At 42.4% G+C, this 23,561-nt stretch overlaps 1 long non-coding RNA gene across 2 annotated transcripts in view; it reads left to right on the top strand.

Annotated features, from left to right (window-relative positions):
- LOC109281642 (uncharacterized) overlaps positions 1-23,561 on the top strand; it is a 66,626-nt gene that overhangs the window by 9,629 nt on the left and 33,436 nt on the right. For both annotated transcript variants that reach the window (XR_009459813.1, XR_002088368.2), the window contains exon 2: positions 10,246-10,373. This is a non-coding gene — a long non-coding RNA (uncharacterized LOC109281642). The remainder of the gene's footprint in view (positions 1-10,245; positions 10,374-23,561) is intronic.

Here is a 23,561-nt window from a genome sequence, read left to right as displayed (position 1 = left end):
CCCTTCCCAGACTGCATAGGCTGGCCCCCAGTGGGTCGAAGCTCGAGTATGGTTCTCCCCACTGGTGGGGGTGGGGTGCGTGCAGGAGGAAGAGGTCCAGGAGCCGTGGGTTATCCAGGCTGTGCCAGGCCAGAGCCTGGCAAGGGCATGGGCACCACTAACATGCTGCCACACTGTGTTCTTACACACCGCTTTGGGCTGTACCTCGTGGGCACAGAGGGAACAGCTAGCATGGCTCCTGCCTGAACCTGAGTCCCAAGTGTGCAGCTGGGTCAGGTAGGAGTCATGTCAGCTGCACCCATACGTCCCCAAGCAGTGCATGGGAACACAGTGTGGCACAACAGTGTGCTGGGGACTTGGGGCAGGGGAGAAAGTACAGGGAGAAGGAGGAATATAGCATGGCATTGGCCTGGCCAGGCCTGGATGATCCATAATTCCTGGCCCCCCTTCTCCCTGCACCCCCCTTCCCAACCTGGAGTCTTTGGCATCGGGCTAGGCTGGTGCCCCACTGCATTCCCACATGCCATCTCAGTCTGCATGGGTGTACCTGGCATGGCTCTTGCCCAATGTGGACATGTGCTGTGGACTCAGGATGGAGAAGGGGGGCCAGAAACTGTGGGTCATGTCATTGCTGCATTCTGTTCCCCCCTTCTCCCTGCACCTCCTCCCTGAGTCCTCAGCATGCAGCTGGTTCAGGCAGAAGACAATTCAACTGTGCCCAAGTGACCTGAGGTGGTGCACAGGAATACAGCATGGTACTAACACAGCCACATGCTGGGGACTTGGTGCAGGGAGAAGTGGGGGACAAAGGTTAAATTCCCTCTGCCTTTACATCAGGGTGGGCAATTATTTGGGCTGGAGAGCCACTTAGGTAGTTTTGGTTGCCGGGAGGGGAGGGGACGGAAGGGGAGGAGGGGGCTTGGCCCACAACAGCTCATCCAAACTCCCTAAGTGGCCCTCCGGCCAAAATAATTGTCCCCACCGCATCCTAATAGAAGTAAATGATGGCCCACATAGAAAGCTGTATTTTCCCTTTTCCCATAATAATTAAAGTTTGAATATTAGTTTCTGCCCCACAAAATTGCATTTCAGGGAATATCGTTTCATGAAGCGTAGACATGTCTTGCATTTCTTTCAAACAGTGAACACCTTATTTAGCAGATTGTCATTAGCCAGGAGAAAGGACTCCAAGTCTGGATGGACAACTTTTTCTTGCTGCTTGATACAGGCAGTAGAGAATTCCCCAGAGCATTATCAGAGATTCTCATGACAGGTCTAGCAGCTCAGAACACCCAGTTTGAAGTTGTGAGAATCAAGCTTCAAAAAGATAATTTTCTCCTTATCTTCCTGATTACACATGGAAGAAGGGGAGTCAGAAGGAAGCGTGCATCAATTGATGATTCCAGCCCAGCAGTAAGGCATCTGTCAGATAGCTGACTTCCTTTCCTGCTCCTGGACAAAAGAGGGAACATACCGATAGTATGTTGTCTCCTGCAGCGGAAAGATCAATAGATAGATGTTTCAATTGATGGAACAAAGCTGTATCATGGATTCCATTAAGGGGTCCTTGTGTTGTGCCTCTCATCTGTGACATACTTTGCCTTCATGTGAGTTCTGAAGACCAGTTGGATGGATTTAATGAAGACTATACCACTCTCAAAGTTGCTTCTGCAGTTGTGGGGATAGGGCTGAGAAGACTCATCCAACTGTCCCTCTTTCTTCAGAAATCTTATGGAGGCCCCAGAGTCTCTGCAGGGGCCATTTCTAACCATGCGGAAGAAGAAGGAATGGAAGAAAACTGGGAATTAGCAATAATCTTTTCGGGGGCATGTTGTCAGCACTCTTACCAATTCACAGAAATAGATGACAACCTTCTTAGAAGGAGGAACCAGAATCCCAGCTGCGCCAAGGGTTTCACATCTTAGAACCTGTTAGAACTAGAAAAGACTCAGCAGTGACTGAGCATTTCCTTGCAGTCAACCTAATCTGCCATGGAACTTAAGTTGGGCTGCCCTGGAGCACTAGATTTGTTCAGTTCCAAGCAACAAATTGACTGAACAATGCATCTTACATAAAGAAAACTTTTAATGCATCTTTCTGTATCTATTTAAAGTTGCCCATGAATTTGGGTGTCCAATTTTAGTCCTCCACCTACCAGTTTGACTTTCAGAAATTGGGAACACAAGCAACCTTTGAATATTAAGACCTTTTAAGATGTCCCAAATCAGTTGCCCAGAACAAGAAGTATCTAGGATCATTAGGCACTTCTGAATATTTTGGTCAGAGGCAACATTGCCAGAGTGCTAAGCAACATCTCTGCCTCCCCCCCGAAACACACATGCACATGTGCACACACATAGGTATGTGCACAGAAGACAGTGTGTGTGTTATCTGATCACAATTATTTTATATATGAATAATGGAGGCTGTTTAACCCTGCCTTTTTTCTAGGTCAGCTGAAACAAACAGTCAAATATAGGGAAACTTCTGTACCTCTACACTAGCACTAACAAGTACTAAATTAGTCATAAGAAAAGAGATTTTCTTTTACATGTCTGCCTAATGTAAAACACTGCAGAGGCATTCCTAACATAGGTGCTGCATCTGGAAGGGAGTTTGATTGACTAACATGGGTGTTTGTAGTTTCTGGCCTAAGCTATCAAATCAACACAGGGCTGGTGCTAATACAGCACAAGTAGCACTGCCCTCCTAGTATCAGAAAAGAAATACTTCTAAAAGAAATGAATGGGTATTCCTGTTTTTCTGCATTGACTTGCCTCAATATGAATAGATAGCAAGAATCTAAAATACTTTATTGTTATCCAATAAATGAAAAGCAATGTGTGACCTACTCTGTATCAAACTAATTTAAGATGGGTCCCTTAATTGCATGTTCAGATTTTCCTTATTATTAATTAATTATTGTGCACTTACACGGAATAATTTGGTTGAGCTCTTGTAAACCTTTTTTGCTGATAAATGTTTATGAAGAGTTATTGACAATGTGCAGTGGTTGTGTTGTTAAAGACATGTCTCTTGCTTAGATAATAAATACTTCAATATATCTATCTTTTCCTATAAAGAACAGAGTGTTGGAAATGCTGCAGGCACAGAGAGGATTTTAATGAGTTACCTAAAGCAAAACTGAAAAGTGTTTAATGCAGCCACAACAGTGGACATATGAGGCTTGATGCTCCACTGACATGCACCACTGTATAGTGAGTGCCAAATGTTGCCAAATCAGGAAGGAAGCATTTTATACTAAGTTTTATCAGGTGTAAATCAATTCAGAAAGTGCAGGGCACTGGAGAATAAGGCCTATAATGCATATGAATTCATTAGCTGTGAGAAGACGGTATGCTCCAGTCTAGAGCACTGCTGTCCAGCTGGTGGTCCACGAGCTGCCTGTTGCCCATGAGAGGCTAATACATGACCTCCCAGGCTCTCACCTGCTCCCCATATTGCTCCAGTTCCTCCCTCCCTCCAATAGCAGCCAGAGTCTCCAGGGTCCTCCCTCTCTCCTCCAGCTGCCACTGCCTGCCTTTGCCCCAGGGGGCAGGGTAGTGAGGCAGCATGGGGAACCGAGGGTTTGTTGGGGCAATGGCCATGTTCAGGGGCAGGGAGGTAGGGATTGTGCTGACAGTGCAGCAGGGGCAGGGATCCTGTTTGCACACCCAAGCAGCACAGTGGTATAAAGGGTGCCTGGTGCAGTGGTAAGGGGTGGGTTGCTTGTAGACATGAGGTATAGCAGTGAGTTGAGGGGAGTATCCATGTGGTGCTCCTGGTGTGGCCCATGTGGCTTTCAGCTCCTTACTGGTTTGGCCTCTGGGACATGTGGCCTCCGGGGCCTTAGAAGTTGGACAATCCTAGAGCGCTGCTGTGGTGTAGGCTGACATGGCACAAGCTTCCTCATGCTACTCTGCCCATTAATCTTAAAATCCTGACCTACAGACACCCTGTCATGCTGTATCTTGGCATCTCCTAATTGAGTAGCATGCGTCAGATTTGTGTGGGGGAAAAAATACCGGTATCTTTTAGGTGCAGATAAGCAAACTCATTTACTTGTGACCTGCACAGCGTAGCTTTGAACCTAGGCCTCTGGAGGAGAAAGGTTACTTTATTAACTGATTTAACTACTTAGTATCCAGTACATTTCTTAGCTCAGAATATAGCTGTATATGATGATTTTTGGCACTGGTCCAGCTTTCACAGCCAATCATTTTCTTCAAATTAGCTGTCTTTTAAATTATCAGCAGGTTTGCTAATAGTCCATGATCTGTTCTCTTAACTCCCCTTGACCTGGTTATTGCTGACAAGCTATCTGTGAGGCTCTATTAAAAAAAAGCACTGCATTGGAGATTCCAGTTCTTTGCTGTGGATAACTGAAATGCTAGGCAGTTCAGTTTGCTGGAAAGAGAGGAAAAATTATAAAAAGCAATTGGAATAGAATAGATATTCTAATCGTACAAAAGAGAGAATGGAATTCAGTTTTTTCAGGCACAACGCGCTTTACAAAGTTAGATGCTGGTAGTGCACTAACTGTGTAGGCAGCCATTATGTACCCACAACAATAGCTCACATAAACAGCCTTGGGCATTAGAACTGCCTTTTATTGAGGAAAGGAAACGAAAATCTTACATTAAAAAAGATCTCAGACAGACACATAGGGAACATTTATATGTTGTGTATGAAGGATGGCACTTCTGATAATGGTGCAGAACCTGCATAGAGCCTTGCTGATACTGAAAATACTTGAGCGCAAACTGTGGTGTGGCCCTAGTTGATCTTGTCACTCATTATATTTTATTTTTATTTTTTATCACACAAAAGGCACCCGTCCTTGAAACATGCCCAACTCCAATCAGACCACTGAAACATGCTACAGGGATATGGAAAGAACACAAACAAAATGGAATGAGAAACTCCAGATATTTGAAAACTTTTTGACTGCCATACCTCAGAGACCTCAGGGATATCTTAACTGTTTTGACAGAGGAATCCTGCCCTGAAAGTTGGGCCGTTCTTAAATTTGGCACCCAGAAAATCAAGTCTTCCAAAATCTACCTTCTGGCAGAGAGGAACTAGCATACATTTTCCCCTTCCAGGACGCTGGACAAATCAGCCGCAGTACAGGGTTAGGGAATGCTAAGGGCTGTGCTGACTGACTACCCTGACATCCCTGTTAAAATAGTCCTTTTGGTCATGTACAGACCATACACTTTTACTGGTATAATTGATTGGAAACCAGTCTATACCTTTAGCAGAACAGAAGTTCAGCATACACAGGCTGGTTTAATAATGGCAGAACCTGGTCTAAGATTTGCACCCCTACCAAAGGGCAAATGCATAGTCTGTTCACTACTAATCTACACTATGCTGGTTACAGAAAAGTGCGTAACTTAGATCGAGTCCACCTTGGACTTCAATGTCTGCACCTAGTAGGCCTGTGTGAAGCGGCTACTATTTACTTCAGATTCAGATTTGGTCGATTTGGGGGACAATGGTTTGATTCGGTGATTCAAATCACTATCTGGAATCAACTCCCAGTCCCTGCCATGGCTGCCTTGCCTGCCCCAGCTCTGGCCCTTTAAGAAAAAAAAACCCAAGGAAAAACCCTGAACACACCGTTCATGCTGGGCGGGGGGGCGATCCCCCCTGCCTCGTGCTTCCATGAGCCCCCAAAGCCCTGAGGCCGCTGCAGGAGAGGTGAGTCCCAGGGTTTTTCTTGTGTTTTTTTGTTTTTCTTAACGGGCCGGAGCTGGGGTGGGCAGCCATGGGGGGCGGCTGGGGGAGCAGGGCGGGGGTTAGGGGGCTTGTGGAGAGCCCCCCATGCAGTGTGGGGCAGTGGGGGCAGTGGGGATGCCCCCCAAGCCCAGCAGCACCCGGGGAGTCCAGGCTTTTTTTAAAGCACTGGGAGCTGGGATGGGTGGGGCAGCCATGGGGGGACTGGGGGAGCGGGCTGGGGTCAGGGAGGGCTGGGGGAGCAGGCAGGGGATGGGGCCTGGAAGGGATCCCCCCATGATCCCCTTCCCCCCGCTCCCTCCAGCCCCGCCTCCCATACTTACCAGCTCCTATTCCAGCTGCAGCTCCCTGCTGCAGCCACTGGGGACTGTCCAAATCATCGAAGCTCTCCAAATCTTTTCCAAAGATTCGGAGAGCTTCGAATTGATTCGGACCTTTTAATTGGTCCCCTGATTCGATTTGGATTTGGAGATTCAGCCACTGAATCAGGCCACATCTCCTCAGAATCGAATCACTGCCCAAAACTTCGCACAGCCCTAGTACCTAGCCTTTGGGTCTTGCTTTGGCATAGAATTGCTGGGGCATTGGTCAGTCCTGGACATGCCCCTCACTTTCCCCTGATCAGTCCCTACTGTCCAGTCTGCACTGATTTGTGGACTGAAATCATATCATTTCAACACTTCTGATGCCAATAAACCACTGAAAAAAAAGTAATGAAGCAAAGGTAATGAAGCAGTATCAAGTTGTAAACAGATGGAAGGGATTTTGATTCTAGCAGGTCTGTTTCTCCTGTTGATACACATCTCTGCACATGCATGACAGCAGAGTAGACCTCAGGATGTGGAATGGATTCAGGATTGTCTTTCATACTTGATATGACTAGACATATGCCAAATATGTAATGCCAGATCCATTTTCTACTTAGCTGAAACAAATATTATTAAAATAAATGGTGGATAAATTAGGAAATTAACATTCTGTTGCCAGGTCAACCACATTCCTTATTGGTGGATATCTGTATGTATGTGAGGGGGATAATATTCACTGATGACAGACACGAGCTGCAAGCTCTTTCTAGCTCTGTGGGAGGGAAAGGTTACAGAAAATAATGCCTTTAGCAATGGTGACCTAAGCCCTGTGTTGAGTCTTATCACTGTATGTGCATGCCTGTGAGAGAGAGTTGGAATTATTAGGAGGATCAAAAGGCAAAAATCTGTTTTTTAATTAATTGTATTTCAGTTTCCTGAGGACAAACAAAACACATTTTTATGTGTTTTCACAGATTCTGCTCTTGATGAGAGATGCAGTGGATCAAAGTGTTTGCCTTTCTTAAAATCTGCCTCCCATTTCTTTGCATTCAGAGTGATTTAGTACCCTACCAGGTTTTGGTTTTAACCGTGTAAATATTATCTCTGCGTTTCACTACATACATCCTTGTGCTGTATTTAGACCAGATTCTGCTAAAATAGAAAGAACGTTTGAGTGTTTCCTGGTATTTTTTGTCAATCCTGCCAGCTATTTCTGGAGAGTGAAAAAAGGAAGAAAAAAACCCCCAGTTTACATAGCACTGAGGAAAAAGTAAAGTCTGTGGTCTTTCTTTCTGAGCTGATAATGTATTATGCTGGTAACACTAGGCACACCAGTTCACCAAGGATTTGCAGTTTTTCATCTATGTGATAAACGCCGTTGTTTTAAATTCAAGGACTAAAGTGAATGAGCTGAGCTAAGCGTATACCTTTTTTATTTCAAGGGCTTGCCCTGTGTCCTGTTGGCACTGATTTGCACTGCTATGCAAGAGCTTTAGGTATGATGCTAGCTCTGGTCTCTTGCTCCCCAAAATCTCAAAGGCTTAGGATGTGAGGGGAAGAGTGTGCTCATGCTTGAAATGGAGGCAGTGCCTGTTTCTCTGCAGCAGGTATTGCAATCTATTAAATAGCAGCACAGATGGACTCCAAAGGGAATCTCTTTCAGTCCTTTAGCTGTACCATGACTACCCAAGATTTTCAAGAAGTGTTTAAAATCAAATTCCAAAATAAGCAGCCTGTTTTTTCCCCAAAACTAGTGAGCACCAAGCAGCCTCTGGTAATTTCAAAAAGAGCTTCTAAGTGTTCAATACTGCTGCAAAACCAGCTCAGCCCTCTTATGCAAGCACCCACATATGGACATAGAAACCTAACAATTAGGCACCCCATTTTGAAAATTTGGTACATTATTAAGTGTAATATGAAACTTGGGAAGATTCCACAGAGCTGTGATAAGGACCCCTGGAAATTAAAATATTTGATTTCCAGCTGATAGTAATTCTATGAAAGATGGCCTTTCCTGCTCTGTTGTATTTCCTCTTTCTTGATTCAGCAAATATTCTTCACTTGAGTATGGGGAAATATTGCTGCATGCTGTATTACACTTACTTCTATTCTGCTTGCTGTCCCATTTGCCTCAGTTGGACCAGGGTTGAAGTGATCATTCTTTCACCAACATTTTCTGTGTCTGAGGGGAAAAAAATCCGTCTCATGCAATTAAAATGTGGTTAAGATCTGTGGTTTCATCTTAATAACACCATTTTACAAAACAAACCTGAACAATGATTTTTGTAAAGATTATACAGGAGAGAACCCAGGGGTAAGCCAGTACATTTTACTATTTTAGAAATGCAAATCAGCAGTGAAAAAAGACATTTTCTGTAAATCAAAGCTTCATTATTTTTTGCAACTGTAAAGGTAACAGAAGCATAATATTTACCTTCTACTTAGGATAAGCAAAAGATTGACATTAAGTGCTCATGCTTCTCTCTTTTTCTTTTATCTCTCCCAAGTACTGTTTTTCCACTTCCTATTCAGCTAAGTCATGTTCTATATTTTTCACATCCTTGAAAAAGCTCCATGGCTGAAATGCTGTTCTAATCGTATTATCTTCTTTTTCAGCGTATATTCATTTCTAAGTTGTCTGTAGAAGCGGGAGTTTTCAGATATAGTAACTGGGCTTTATGATGGCAAACATGTTTCTTTTTAAATCTGTCTTCTGAGTTTTGCTATGTAGATTTCTTGATCTGTCTTTTATTTCATGGACTTAAATTACAGAATAAGCACTTAATGTGTTAGATATGGTCCTGTTTCTGAGTAAACACAAGTAATATATCTTTATGTTTAAGATACTATGTGCAAAATATGGGAAACAAGTAATGTTGTTAGTTGAAATGTTGTTTAGTGTCTGGTTCACTCTACAAGTTAAGAAAATGAATACAATTAGTCATGCAATTACACACACGCATTCTTTGCCACAGAGGTATGAACTGTTGTACCTTTATAAGGGAGCATGTGCTGGGGAGTCCTAGGAGATATTAAACCAGAGCTTTGTTTTACTACTCAGAAGTGCTATTAGGTCTTTGATTTGCTCTCCCCTCTTCTGTCAGACAGTGTCAAAGGGTTTTAGGTCAGGAATGAAAACATCTCCTGTAAAACAAATAGGGTCTCAAAACTATGCATTTACTAATTATTGTTCAATATCCTCTCCCAGGCCAAATACTTTACAGGTTAGTCCTGGTCTTATGGAAAGTTGTCTTGATAGATGAGTGGCTCAGAGCAACATCAGTAATTTATGGATATAGAAAACTCATGCAGTCTCTCTCTGTCTTTGCTTTACAGATGTGCTCTAGGGCAAGTGAGATGCTTGGATAATGGAAAGGCAGAGTGTTAATAAATCTCAGCCATGAAGACAATACTTACATCTTTCCTTTAAAATAAATTCAAAGCTGAATCCTAAATTACGTTTTTAAAGATCATTGATGCTGTTTCTTCATGTTATCACTATTGTTGTATTGAGTGCTGGGTAATGTGCAATATTTTTTATGTATAATTTAAAAATACAAGTAATTAAGTTTAAAGCGTGAGATTTGTTTTCCAAAACTAGTAAATCACTAAGACCCCATAAAAATATAATATACTGCTTTGGATAAGTTATTGGAATCATTTGAGTTGCTGTCCGTGGTAGTTGTAGAATTAGAAAACTAATACAATCTGTTGAGGAAATGACTGCTACAGTATAAATAACTTGGTGGTAATCTGCGAAGACTGTAAAGAAAATGAAGAACGTAGGAACTGCTGCACCGGAACAGAGCACTGATCCATATAGTTTCGTATCCTGTCTCTGACAGTGGCCAATACATGATGATTCAGAGGAAGAAATACATGCCGCCAATTGTGTGAGAGTGTACCAGAGGAGAATATTTCTTTCTGACCCCGGATGGTACTCAGTTTATGCCTTAAAGCATGAGGATTGATAGCCATTGTAAATTTTACCCTAGCAAGTGTAACCTAATTGGATTGCTCCGTGCTGTCCCTAACCTGCCCTTCACCTGGCCTTGACAGAATTACAATCCTGTCTCTTATTGATAGATGCATAGTTTTCACATTTGCTATCCTAAGCAGATTTTGTTGTCTGATCTAGGTCCTCTTAAGCTCCTATTTTAAAGGATGCTACAAAGCTTCATTGTTTTCCCTTTAGCAAAACTGAAAGCCATCCCTTCTGCAGAGAAAAGTGGCCATGGCCCTCAACCTGGATGAATTCCTGCCAGTGAGAATTAGCCCCTTTCCAGCTTTCACAGAAGCCTCTCCCAGGACCATATGGACAAGGTAGGTAGTGGTCTTATATGGGAAAGATGGGGAGGGGCATGTTGAAGATTAATTTGTGCCACAGTGCTGATATGTCACTGCATTAGTCGAAAGGACCACTGAAACAGAGGGTTAGTCCTGAGTGCTGAGGTTGATCTGATCCCCAGCAGCTCCTAAGTAGGTGAGAGGCACAACAGCTCCAATGGCAATGCTGGACCTGCCCTTTGTTCAGTCTCCCCGTCCTTCTACAAGGATATAGCACTTCTCTGACTTGAGCCATTTGGCTGCAAGGTGTTGTAGAAGTTAAAATGATTATTATTGCAATATGTGCATCAGGTGGGCCGAAGTTCATAAAAGTTATTTGGGTTCGCTCACCCAAAGACAGCACTTTGTTCTGAGCTAATACATATGTGTTTCTTTTGTCATGTGCCCATCTTGTGCACCGCTGCAGTCTGAGAGGAGCCCTTTTGCATCCAAAAGTCAGAAGTAGCTGATCGCATTGACTCATTTCTAGGTACAAGCTTATACTGTATGGAGACCATTTATCAGCCTTTGCCATAATAGTCTAGGGGCTGAGATGTGGTTATGGTAAGCATGGGATGGGGCAATAAATGAGAATCTGCCTGAGTGACATCTCATAACTCAGCACCTGTAAGCCCAGAGCTGTTCAAGGGAGGACCTACTTAATCTCTTCAGGGGGCAATAAACCACAGGCAGAATTGATCTTAAACATTATATTTAACAAAATGGAACCCAAACCTGTGGAATTTCCAGAAGATTTCCATCTTTCCTCCCCTTCTCTCTGTTCTGTGCCCATTTCTGTTTAGATTGTAAGGAATTCACACAGGGGCTTCCTCTTATTTGAAGTTTGCACAATCGTACCCTGATTTTGGCTGACTACAATAATAAAAATAAATAATGGAACAAGAACATGGAAGGTTAAGGACTGTAGATAGAGAGATGATGAGGTAGTGAGAGAAAGTGAGTTTTAGGATAAGAAGGAAGGAGAAGGAAAAAGAGGAATTGCCCTGGGGAAGGATGAGAAGGAAATAAAAAGGAGCAGACAGGGAAAAAATTCAATTAGAATAGAAGACATGGCTATAAGGGAAGAATTAATAAGAGCCTTTTGATAACAGGATATGAAATCATCAATGATGTGATTTACTGCTTTACCCTCCCATCCTTTCTCTTGTGGTTATAAGTTAAGGCTTGTCTAAATGTGTGTATCTGTGTGCATTACACGTGCTTGTATTACATGTTAAATACTGGATTTCGGATGAAAATGCTTTGTGTCCCCATAATCCAGTTCTTTTCATTCTTTTTCTCCAAATTATCTAGCCATGTTTAGTAAATTGACTAAGTGTGTCAAGTATATTTGGGGTTGCGTTCATCTGGAACAAATTTGTGTAAATGCGGTGGTACTTTAAAGGGGTTTAGGTTGTAGCCGTGTTGGTCTAAGGATATAGGCAGACAAGGTTCCTTGGGTGAATTTGATATCTTTTATTAGACCAACTTTAAGCGAACTTTTCTGCCTCTGGGTGCCCCCCACTGCTGTCCAACATGTCATTGCTTCCCTACTGGATTAACTTGTCTGTTCTCCTGTGTGCTCTGCATTTTTCTGGAGTCACTTAGCCTGGACATCACATGCCTTCTGTTTCAATGCTTGCATACTGGTAGTTGTTCTCCATTTGGGTCCCCTGGAATACAAGGCAAAAAACAGCACTATTAATTTTCATAATGGTCCTGGAAGCAGAAATTACCTGGGAAGAAAAGAGACCTGAATTTCTAAAGATACTGGCATCATAGACTCTTCAAACTACCGAATATAGCTATTGGTAGAACTTCTACAGTGAAAATCAGATTGGGGGTGGGGGTGGGGGTGTAAAGTATAGGCACTTGGATCCATCTCTGGCCCAAATACAAATTGGGAACTTCAGTCATGCAACTCTATCAATAATCTCCTATGAATTGTCAAGCTTTCTGAGCCAGCCTATCAGCATCCCCTTCATAACAGAGCATGCCTGACTGACAACAGCCATGAAAGTCAATCCATCAACACCAAACTGATTAGTAACTGACTGGAAACCACCAGGGACGGCAAGACTCTGGCTGGGAATAGCCAAACATTTCTCTGCTTTTTTCAATGAAAACTCTGGTTTTGGTAATTTGCTGCTGCAGCTCTGGGATGAATTCTACTCAGACTTCTAGGAAAGTGACCTTTTTCATCATGGTTGGTCATCCCAGATTTCCATCATTATCATGTCTTGCTGGTCAGTTTTACCTTCTTGGCCGAGAAGCAATGATCTACTAAAAGAAGATGCTCTAGGAAAAGTCCATCCACAAGTAGATTAGTATTTCACTATCCAGCTTGCCTTGGCAGCAAAGCAGCTGACTCCCAAAGCCACCCAGCTGTGCAGCTGCAAATAGAGGTACAGCAACCTCTGTGTATTGATGACTGGCAGAATTCCAAGCTGGCTGCCAGTGACTGGAAAATGGTATTGATAGATTAATCTTGAGGTACCAGGACAAGAGTCGTGAAATATTGCTTAGTCCCAATTCCCAGAATTCCAGTGATCTTCCCATGATGTGCTACAAGAAAAATTGCAAAATGAATAGGTCCCAGCAGTGGGACAGTGTTTCCTAGGATACCGACAGAATACTGCATAGGGGTTTTTTTTGAAAAAATGAAATCTCAGCACTGATTTAAAGAAAAATAGGATTATGCTATGTGTATGATTTCACCTTTTTGGCATTTACGTAAGTGTACACACACACACACACACATTGTCCACAAAAAAACCTCCATGTGTAGATGAGCCATTAGAAAGCAAGCAGTCTTCATACTGAGTAAACTCAGGCTTTCTGTAAAGTGTTTGCTTGCATACTCTTTCCCTCTGAAATTGACTTTACCGATGATCTACCTGTAGTGCATTTGTCTAATTTTAGGTACTTTTTCTTATGACGAGTTTTAGTTACTTTTTCTTATGTTTCCTCATAATTCTTAAAATTGTGACCTCCCAGGAGTGTAGTTTTAAGGAGTAAGTAGCGTAGCTGTGTTTACCAGTGAAGATAAGGAGGCTCAGTGAAAGCAAATCAAGGACCTTCCATAGTCCCTTGGCTCTGCCTTGTTTTCCGTGCCTGGCTGGGCTCTAGTAGACACAAAGGAGAATATAACTACTACACCCAGTTGCCTCATACCTCTTTACTGTGCCACTTGGATGTAGGTGGGGACTCAGTTTGGCAGAGGCTGCACGTTCAGAACTATCGCACGTTTGTAGTATAATTGCAGTTTGGAGGATGGGAGTTTCCTCTAAACAGAGTGAGAGGAGTGTTTGCAGTATCTCCCCACCTCCCACCCAGCCAGACTGATATAGAGACAGAAACATTTGCCCCTCAACTGAGGCATTTTAACTTGGATGAGTCCCAGCAGGTGTGGACGTCTTGTTGCTGTAGAATTGGTAGCACTGTAAGAATTCCTTGTCTATCGGCGTTCATCAGCGATAGATTTCAGTGTTTGGGGATCTTCTGAGATGCACCGATGCAATACTAACATCAAAGCAACTTGGGTTTAAATGTGGGGATTGCTCCATTTTCCCTGTAATGTGTATCACTGCTAGGCTGGTGCCCACATGCAGTAAAGCACAGACCCTAGAATGAGTCCAGCGACACATGGACCACAGTGGTGATTCAATGTGATCCACCATTATAATGCACATAAAAGGTCAAACCCCATTTCTATTCCGCTTCTTCCTTAAGCACCATTAGAATGGTTTTATTGTATGAAATAACCACAAGTGTCAATCTCTGGCATTTCACCTCAGAAATTAATAAGACTTTCTTGAGACAGTCTCCCTCAACTGTCAAAACTGTAACACTGCTGAGCGATGAGGCCTGGAGGGGGCTTGGGGAATGAATTTCTCTGCATAGGTGCAATCATGATGTCAGGCCCAGGCAAACTCAGCTAAGCACACACAGGAATTTGCTGTCAATTTTAAATATCCTTTTAGGAAAATGACTTACTCTTTTTCTTTCCAAGTAATTTTCCTTCACCTTTTTAATCCTGTGTGGCAAACATACATCTGTGTGAACCTGCAGCCACTTCCGTAAAGAAAGCCAAACCAAATCTACCCATTGCTAGGTCAGTTATTTGCTTTATATTAGTATCTACTCAGCCTTCATGCACAAATGACAGAGAGAGGGTTTTTATATGATATTTATAAAAAAAATGTATGTTCCCGTTTAGCAATGAATGTAGGGAGGGAAACACTATATATAGTTGGATGTATTACATATTCTGTATGAATTATCTTAAACATATTTTCCTTCCTAAATTTCTTTACTGAAAAAGATTTAACACTAACACTAAAATAGCTTGAAATACTTCATCCAGATTTCCATGCATCTCTAGTATCAGAAAATCTTAAACCCTGTTTAAATACCGCATAGGTATATTACATTTGGACATCTATGCTGACAAAGAAGGTTCTCTGGATTATGCCTGTTTTACCCCATCAGTATTATAGCTTTCATGGGAATAAATACATTTTTATAAAGATCACTAAAGTGATTTAAAAAAATGCTAATTAAGTCCATTTCTCTGGAAAAGCTCTAGAAAATGTTTGTATATCTTTTGGTGCCAAGCCATTTGTTCTTCAATTATCGGCTCCTTTCCCTAAGATACAGTGTCAGTGTTCCTATGAGAAATGTCTTCTAAAGTACTAAAAGCATTAAAGCCCAATAATCTTTTTGAAATTGCTTTACTGGTTCCCTGTTCCTGGGAGGCAAGAGAGTAAATAAAATTGCAGGCTTTGCTTACTCTGTGACATTCTATGATACCATGTTAGTTTGGGGTTTTTTTTAAATAATTGCAATTGTTTTATTGCAGGCCAGTGCATTTTATACAATACTGGTGGCATATCAATTCTGTAATTAAATGCTATTATCTTGGGGCTGTGGGAATAACAAGTATAGCTTTTATTTAGCTTTATTTTCTGAAAAAGAGCTATAGTTGTGATGATATGAGAAAGAAGAGTTCAGCTATGTGTTAGTTGGGTGGGAAAAATTCTCGCCTCATTTTGTTGCCATATTTACCATCCATTTGTTCTCATTTCAGTGATTCTGTGCAAAAGTAGATCCTGCTGTAATATGAATGAAAACAAAATTAATAATACAATGGTTGCCATGAACAGATCACCATATACTACTGTATCTGCTTTGGAGCTGGGTTAGTTGGCCTCACCAGTTAACTTTTTAATGTATTCATGTATCATTGACCATTGAATACCAGACCGACCTAATTTGGACAAGGCCATCTTTAAGGGTGTTCAAATAGTTGCCAAGTATCTTTGTGACTGACATCTGACATAACAGTGATATAAATATGTATGGATAGTGATAAATGATGGCAACTCGATGGCAACATTCATCTATGAAGTGCAGCATCTCATGGCAGAATATGCTTCCTACTCCAGCAGCCCTATTTGATGGGTTTAGGAGAAATTAAGAATTCTATGTCCATCGACAATTACTGAAGGAATTTTAAGTAGGCAGAATGTAGTCAATGAGAATACAGCCTGCATAACATCCCCCTTTTCTTCTGAAAAATGCTGTGGGATCTTCAACGACCTAAAGTGGTGGGCACCTCAGGCTTACATCTCCTGCACCTAACCCTCAGGTATTCTAGTGCCCCCTTTCTTTGTGTTGGGGCTTTGATGTTCATTTGATTTCACCTACTGAATTCTCAGTAGTCCTTCCTGTGACGTGAAGTTTTCCTAGGAGTACTCATACACAGAATAGTAAGGACTGGCTGTTTATGAGATCTGATGAAATTACCACCTCAGGTGGTGTGGCTCTCCTGGCTTCCATTTCAATGAGAAAGTGATAAAAATTCAAATGAACACCTAAAAGCTGAAACCCTGAACTGGTTAACTGTCCAGTTGACTTAGAATTTTACTTTTTCAAAGCACTCTAAAAATAAGTAATCATTGTTATCACCTGGATTTAAGCCACGGATAATCAGTTGTTAAGCAATAGAAATAATAAAAGAGAGAAGAATGAATTGTGAATGGAAACCCAGTTATAAAAATATGATTTATTATAACCCTTTAGCTTGCATTTTTTGCATAGATGGCAGATAATGAATAGCAAGAGAATATAACTTGTTTTTGTAGCTACTGCACAGTACAAAGCGTATGCATGTGTTTAATATATTTTAAATAGAAAAGGCAGCTTGATAAATGGCTGACCCAATATTGCAATCATACACAGTATGGACAGCTGCAGTATCATTCTGCCATCAATAGCACAATGTTTACATTAGCATTGGATGCTAATGCAAGTGTATTTACATTTTCTGTTTGCTTAGATATAAAATGATTTAGGTAATGGAATATTTATTGCACTGTGCCTTGTGGCTACACAACTGACTTAATCTGGTAATTTCTTATCTTATAGGTAAGAAGATTGCACAGTGTAGAAACTATAATTTAATAATATTTTTTAGACCTTGAATGTTACTTTGCCTCTTAGGGATTACTATTAAGAGCCCAGTTTAAATTTTTGCATGGTTTTGCAGTTAAGCGCTGTTATATCAACGTAACTTCTCATGCAATCAAATATTGTATATGAGGGGGGAAAGCATTCAAACATGTAAAGAATGCTTTTGAAAATCTTTTTTGAATATTTTTGATTCTGCTAATGTGACACACAAATGTACATGTTTCCATTTCCCCTAATATCAGAGGAAGCCATTCATTGCAAGTTTCTTGGCTGGCTCACATATTACATTTATGGATATTCACAGGCTATCTAATAATAAGCAAAATGAAGATGGATTGTCAGAAAACCATGAATGCCCTTGTGTAGAATTTGAAACAACTGTAAAGTGCAAGGAAATGTTAGCACTAAGCATCCCAAAAATGTACTTTACTGTTGTCCTCTGACAAGTACCTAACAGTCCACGATAAGCTTCATATTGTGAAATTAGAACTCACTTGCTTCTGTTGGTGTTAAAGAGCTGTCAATGACTTGCAATTCCTCTAGGTACAGTAATCTGTTGTTGCAGAAAGAAATCTGCCAAAAAGAATTGAGCGCAGTGCTGTGATTTTAGATCCCCTACAGTTCTGAATCCCTCCTCCCCTCAGATTTTTTTCCATGCTAATTATTGTTTGAGGATGGGATTTTCTGAATTGTCTAAGTGAATTAGGAGCACAAGTTTCAGCATTAACAGGATTTGTGCTCCTAAGTAAGGCTGATTTAGAAATTTTCCAACAGATTCCTTTCCTACCTCCCCCACCAAAAAGCCAGTCTGTCTGGATTGAAATATTCTTCAGGAATTCTTTTGATGAAACCTGCTTGGTTTCCTGCCAGTTTGCCTTCCTGGCTCCTCAATAGTCAGTTTAGCTTGCAGACTTTTTGGCAACCCATCTGACAGGAGGCAGGAGAGGTGAGAGCCTGAAAACCCCTGCTGCCTGGCTCATGATTCCTCAGTAGCCTGGATTCTGAGGGCTCATAACATTTGGAGTTCTGGCTTTTAGGCAGTCGAGACTCCCAGATTTGCCAGCTTCAGAGTAACCCTCCAAACTGGCTGGGGTTGGGACTCTCAGGGACCCCACACCCTGGGGCAGCCCTCACCCTGTGAGCAATCCTGAAATCAAGGCTTTTTGGCTTGCTGCCAACAGGTCAGGAAGCCTTAAACCCATTTCAGAATCGCAAAACAAATTATTTATTTATTATTAAATTATGATTTAGTTATTTGTTTTGGATGCACTTTTGGAATTCCCATTCTGTAGGAAATGTTGGAATTCCAGGTTCTATTCCTTTAGAGATGAATATTTTTTTGAAATCTTGGGATATTCTATGGAAATGGAAATTCAAGTTTCTGGCCAGCTCTATTTATAAGTCACTTAGATGCTTTCTAAAGATCTCATACCATGCCTATGACTGTTTTTTCATGCACTCAGAGATAGCACAAATGCAGAAAGTGACCTAGGCATTGCAAAAAGAAAACAAGTCAAAAGCAACCTTGTGATCCTGAGTGAAATGGGAAAACCTGCCTCACCTTAATTCCTGTGCTAATTATTATAGTGCCTGGATCACTGACATAATCTTCAAATTCTGACCTACTAATACAGCAAAATTAACCATATCAGACAGAATATGATACTGGCTAGTAAGTTTTCAAATTAATAATTTGGTTTTAAAGAAGAGTCTTTCTTATATACTTACTTCAGTACATTTCCCAGATGGTCAGCATCTATGCCTGCCATTAGGCACACAGGCTTTTGAGATGTGGCATTGATAAGTAGAAATGAAAGCAGAATGGGGAACATTTATGGAAGATAGGTCCATCAGTAGGTACTGAACATAATAGTTAGTACAACCTCCAGATTAAGACTTCCTCGGTCTCTGAATGCTGGAACTGTAAGGGAAGTAGGGCAGGAGACAAATCTGTGTGGATTGTTCCTTCAAAAGTAGTCTTCCCCTGGTGTGTCCACTCTGTTACTGTGAGATCCAGAATACTGTGTTAGATTTATCTGTGGTCTGACTTGAGGCATCTTTTCTGTTCCTAAATTATCAATCCCTGTGCTATGCTGCAGTCTGTCCTTAGATACAGGCAAGCTTTTCTGGTTAGTGGTGTGAAACAGAAGAGTCCACAGCGCATTGTGGAGAGACCTGGGGCTAAATCCTGGACTGCACAAGGACATAACTGCAGACTCCTGTAATATATGTAATCATTTAGAAAAGCTGGACATACAGAAATCCATGTAGCCAGATGGGAAGCACCTGAGAGTGCTGAGGGAGTTGACTGCTGAGATTGCAGAGCCATTGGCCATATCTTTGAAAACTCATGGCTATCAGGAGAGGTCCTGGATGATTGGAGAAGGGCAAACATAGTACCCCTATTTAAGAAAGGGAAAAAGGAGGATCCAGGGAACTACAGACCAGTCAGCCTTACCTCAGCCCTTGGGAAAATCATGGAGCAGAACCTCCAGTAATCCATTTCTAAGCACTTGGAGGAGAAAAGAGTGATTAGGAGCAGTGGGCATAGATTCACTAGGGGCAAGTCATGCCTGACCAACCTGATTGCCTTCTATGAGGTGACTGCTTCATGGATGCAGGGAGACTGGTGGATTTGGTATCCCTTGATTTTAGTAAGGCTTTTGATATGGTCTTGCACAACATTCTTGCAGGGAGGCTAAGGAAGTATGGGTTGGATGAATAGACTGTAAGGTGGATAGAAAAGTGGCTGGAAGATCAGGCTCAGTGGGTAGAAATCAATGGCTTGATATCTCATTGGCACCGGTATCAAGTGGAGTGCCCCAGGAGTCAGTCCTGGGGCCAGTTTTGTTCAATATCTTCATCAGTGACCTGGAAGATGGCATACAGTATATCCTCAGCAAGTCTGCAGATGACACCAAGCTGGGGGTAGTAGTAGATATGCTGGAGGGTAGGGGTAGGATTTAGAGTGACATAGACAGATTGGAGGATTGGGCCAAAAGAAATCTCATAAGGTTCAACAAGGACAAATGCAAAGTCCAGCACTTAGGATGGAACAATCCCATGCACCAGTACTGCTCTGCAGAAAAGGACCTGAGAGTTACAATGGGCAATAAGCTGAAGATGAGCCAGCAGTGTACCTTGTTGCAAAGAAGGCTAATGGCATATTGGGCTGCATTGGTAGGAGTATTGGATTCTTCCCTTCTATTCAGCACTGGTGAGGCCACATCTGAAGTACTGTGTTCAGTTTTGGGCCCCACAATACGGAAAGGATGTGAGCAACTTGGAGAGAGTCCAGCGGAGGGCAAGAAAAATGGTTCAGGGTCTGGGTCACATGACTTAGAAGGAGAGGCAGAGGGAACTGGGCTCATTTAGTTTGGAGAAGAGAAGACTGATAGGGGATTTAATAGCAGCTTTCAAGTACCTGAAGGAGGTTCAAAAGAGGATGGAGCTAGACTGTTCTCAGTGGTGGCAGATGACAGAACAAGGATGGTCACAAGCTGCAGCAAGGGAAGCTTAGTTTAGATATTAGGAAGAATTTTCTCACTAGGAGGGTAGTAAAACACTGGAACAGGTTAAACAGAGAAGTGGTGGAAGCTCTGTCCTATAGGTGTGCCAAGTGACAAGGGCTCAGCTTTTCCTCCTGGCATGGGCATGTAGCCAAAGAACAGCAATCTTCCAGCTCTTCCAAGCTCCTGAAATGTCTGCAAGATAAGGAAGTTGGAAAGGTAGCATGAAGTACCCCTTCCCACTGCAGTTCTGCACCTGAGATGATTCTCTGAGACAGGAGTATGGACAGAAAGAAATCTAGGGTTTATGGAGTATAGTGGGTTAGAGAACTTAAAGATGTAGGAAAAGAGACATCTTCAAGGATTTTTGAGTGGAGTTTTAAGATACATGTGGAGGTATAGTGGATTCTGAAATGGATATGAAGTGAGTGAAGATTTTGTAGGTGGGAACGACATCTTTAGGTTTCCAGGTGTAGGATGAGTGCTTCTGTCCCACAAATAGGTTTATTTGGGATGTAGTGTGGTTATGAACATGCAGATTGCAGTACATAGGACAAAGTGACGTGAAGAAGTGAATGGTGGATTTGGGGAGTCAGTTGGCTAGGGGAATGATGCTTTGGAAGTGACAGCGTTACGGTCCTGGAAAATATAGTATAAAAACAAAAATTCATAGTCAAAGCTAATAGTATGAAGTGAATGTTAAAGTAGAGCCAAAGTAAAGTTTGAGAGATTTAAATGTGCCTACTGAACTGGAGACACTGAAGTGAAGGAAGCTACAGAGGAGCCAGTAGTTAATACTGAAGCAGACAGAAATTGTAGAAATGATGACAAAACAGCGGAGGAATTTGTGTATCATCCTTACAGAAGTAACAGGCACAGGTGAATACCAACAAGATGATCTAGGGTGAAGAGAGGAAGGGACTGAGCCATGGTGAACACTATAATGGACTGTACAAATAGTATCACCAATTATTTGTTTACTACTGTAACCTGTAAAAGATACTGAAAACAGTATCTGGCCTAAGGATCTCATCCTCTATAAATCAGACATGCACACTGGGAAAACCAGATGTTGATGGAGTGTTTTGGTTTGGATTTTTATGATGAAAAAATATACTGCATTGAGAAGACAGTATCTTTATATTATCATTAGTTTGCAAATGGGGCCTCTTGGGAGAATTGACTTTCTAGAGGTTTTTGAATGATAACATAGAACATACCTTGGGTTGGCACTCCAAGGAAGGAGAACATTACAGGCTTAGTGCAGGAGGTAGTGTATGAGGAAAAAAAGGAATAAAAGTGTGAAGAGAAATGAAGTGGTAAGACTGGCATCACTGGTGAATTGGAAAGGACCTGAGGGAAGTCGTTTTTATAAGAGACAAGAACAGAAATATAGTTAAGGCAGTGCTACACACAGCGTTAAGAAATGAAAATCTCTTAGACTTGGGAGAGTGGATGAAGGGAAAACAAAACATTGAAACATATTGTCTATACTGCAGATTCTAGGAAAACACTTATATGGTGGGAACCAGAATATAGGCAAAACTCTTGTGCCTTCAGGCATTTTTTACCACAGCAAATAAACTTCAGCTGATTTAACCAAACAGTGTTTGAATATTAAAAACTTCCAGAATCAGTTCTACTACTCATGCTTTTCAGTTGAACTGGTGAAGTATTGGAAGGACTATAAACACAGTTAAAAAGTAGAATTATGTAGGGTTAGTGACAAGCAAACCAGATACTAGCTGCTATTTGTCGGATGGACTAGCATAGCAAAAGGTAGAGATCAGGAAAGCATGTCTCTTATTTGGCAGATATAGTACTTAGAGTTGACTAATGTGCTTAATGTGAATAAAATACTTGCATTTTATACCATGAGCTTCAATGAGCTCTGGGTCCTGGTCCTGGAGTAGAAGCTAAAGGAACAGTTTCCCCTGCTTTTTGTCTTGCATCAGCTCCACGTGGAATCCTTTCTTCCCCTCCCCTACTTCCTAATTTTACCTCCACATCCACTAGTCATGATGATTTTACTTTTCTTCAGTAGCATGACTAGTGGTGAGTGAGAGGAGCACCTGCCCCAGGCACCAGGTTAGAATCACCCCCCAACCCTGCAGTCTGTGCACCAGCATCATAACCTTGCTGGGAACTCCAAGACAGTCCCCAGGTCCCCGTGCTTTAAAACAGAGGTTCCCAACCACTGTGCTGTGGCCCAGTACTGGGCTGTGAAGGGTTGGCTGCCAGGTTGTGGCATGAGTTTCTGCCGCCAGCAGTCACATGCAGGGTTAAAGCTGGGTGGTGGGGCAGCCCCAGGAGGGAGGCAGCCAGCTCCCTGACCCCATCCTGCTCTCACCGCCATGGCTGTATGAGGTAGGACTCCCAGCTCTGCCTGCAGATGGCAGCAGAGGTATGCGGGCAGGGGAATGCCCAGGGCAGAGAGGCGGCTCCACTGTTTGCTTCTAGGGAAGGCAGCAAAGCCCCTTCTTCCCAGGCAGCCCTAGATGGGTCCCCCCAGGCCACCACCTTTTGCGGCTCCCTCACCTGCAGGGTCCCGTGGTGCCCACAGCTGCGGTGCCCCAACCCGATATGATCCTCCCACCCCCCCATAAAAATTAAATTTAAATATGTAAATTAGATTGTTTCCATACCTGGTCCACCAAAATTCTTTGAGTGGGTTTGATGGTCTGCAGTATAACAAAGATTGGGAACCACTGCTTTTCCTACCCCGCTTCTGTTGTTCTCTTCTCTTCAACAACAGAAGAGGTTGTTGGGGTGGGCAGAGCATGCACAGTGGCAACAGCAGCTCAGCCAGGACTGTGGAGGTCCTGGCACATGTAAGAGTGCTGTCCCTGCCCTCAGAACCCACACACGACACCCTGCTCTTGGATCCTGTGTCCCTTGCTCTCAGATCCCATGCCCCCTGCCTTTGTTCTTGGAAACTATTTCCTTTGCCTCCACTCTTGGATCCTTCCCTCCCCACCCCCACTGAATCCATGCCCCTTATCTCCACTTTCTGAACTGTGTGCCCCCACCCCGCTTTCCCACAGGGTTTGCCCTTTGTTATACCACTGCTTTTCCTACCCCCCTTCTGTTGTTGTCTTCTCTTCCTCCCGTTGTTAAAGAGGTTCCATAAATCTTCTTTACAACATTATTCTGTCTTTTGGGAAGCTAAACGCTGAGTGTGGATATAAGATGATTTTGTTTG

This window comes from Alligator mississippiensis, chromosome 2, assembly GCF_030867095.1.
Source record: "Alligator mississippiensis isolate rAllMis1 chromosome 2, rAllMis1, whole genome shotgun sequence".
In the NCBI taxonomy this organism is placed as follows: Eukaryota; Metazoa; Chordata; order Crocodylia; family Alligatoridae; genus Alligator; species Alligator mississippiensis.
The sequence above is the reverse complement of the archived record's forward strand: the minus strand, read 5'-3'. Positions and strand labels throughout refer to the sequence as shown.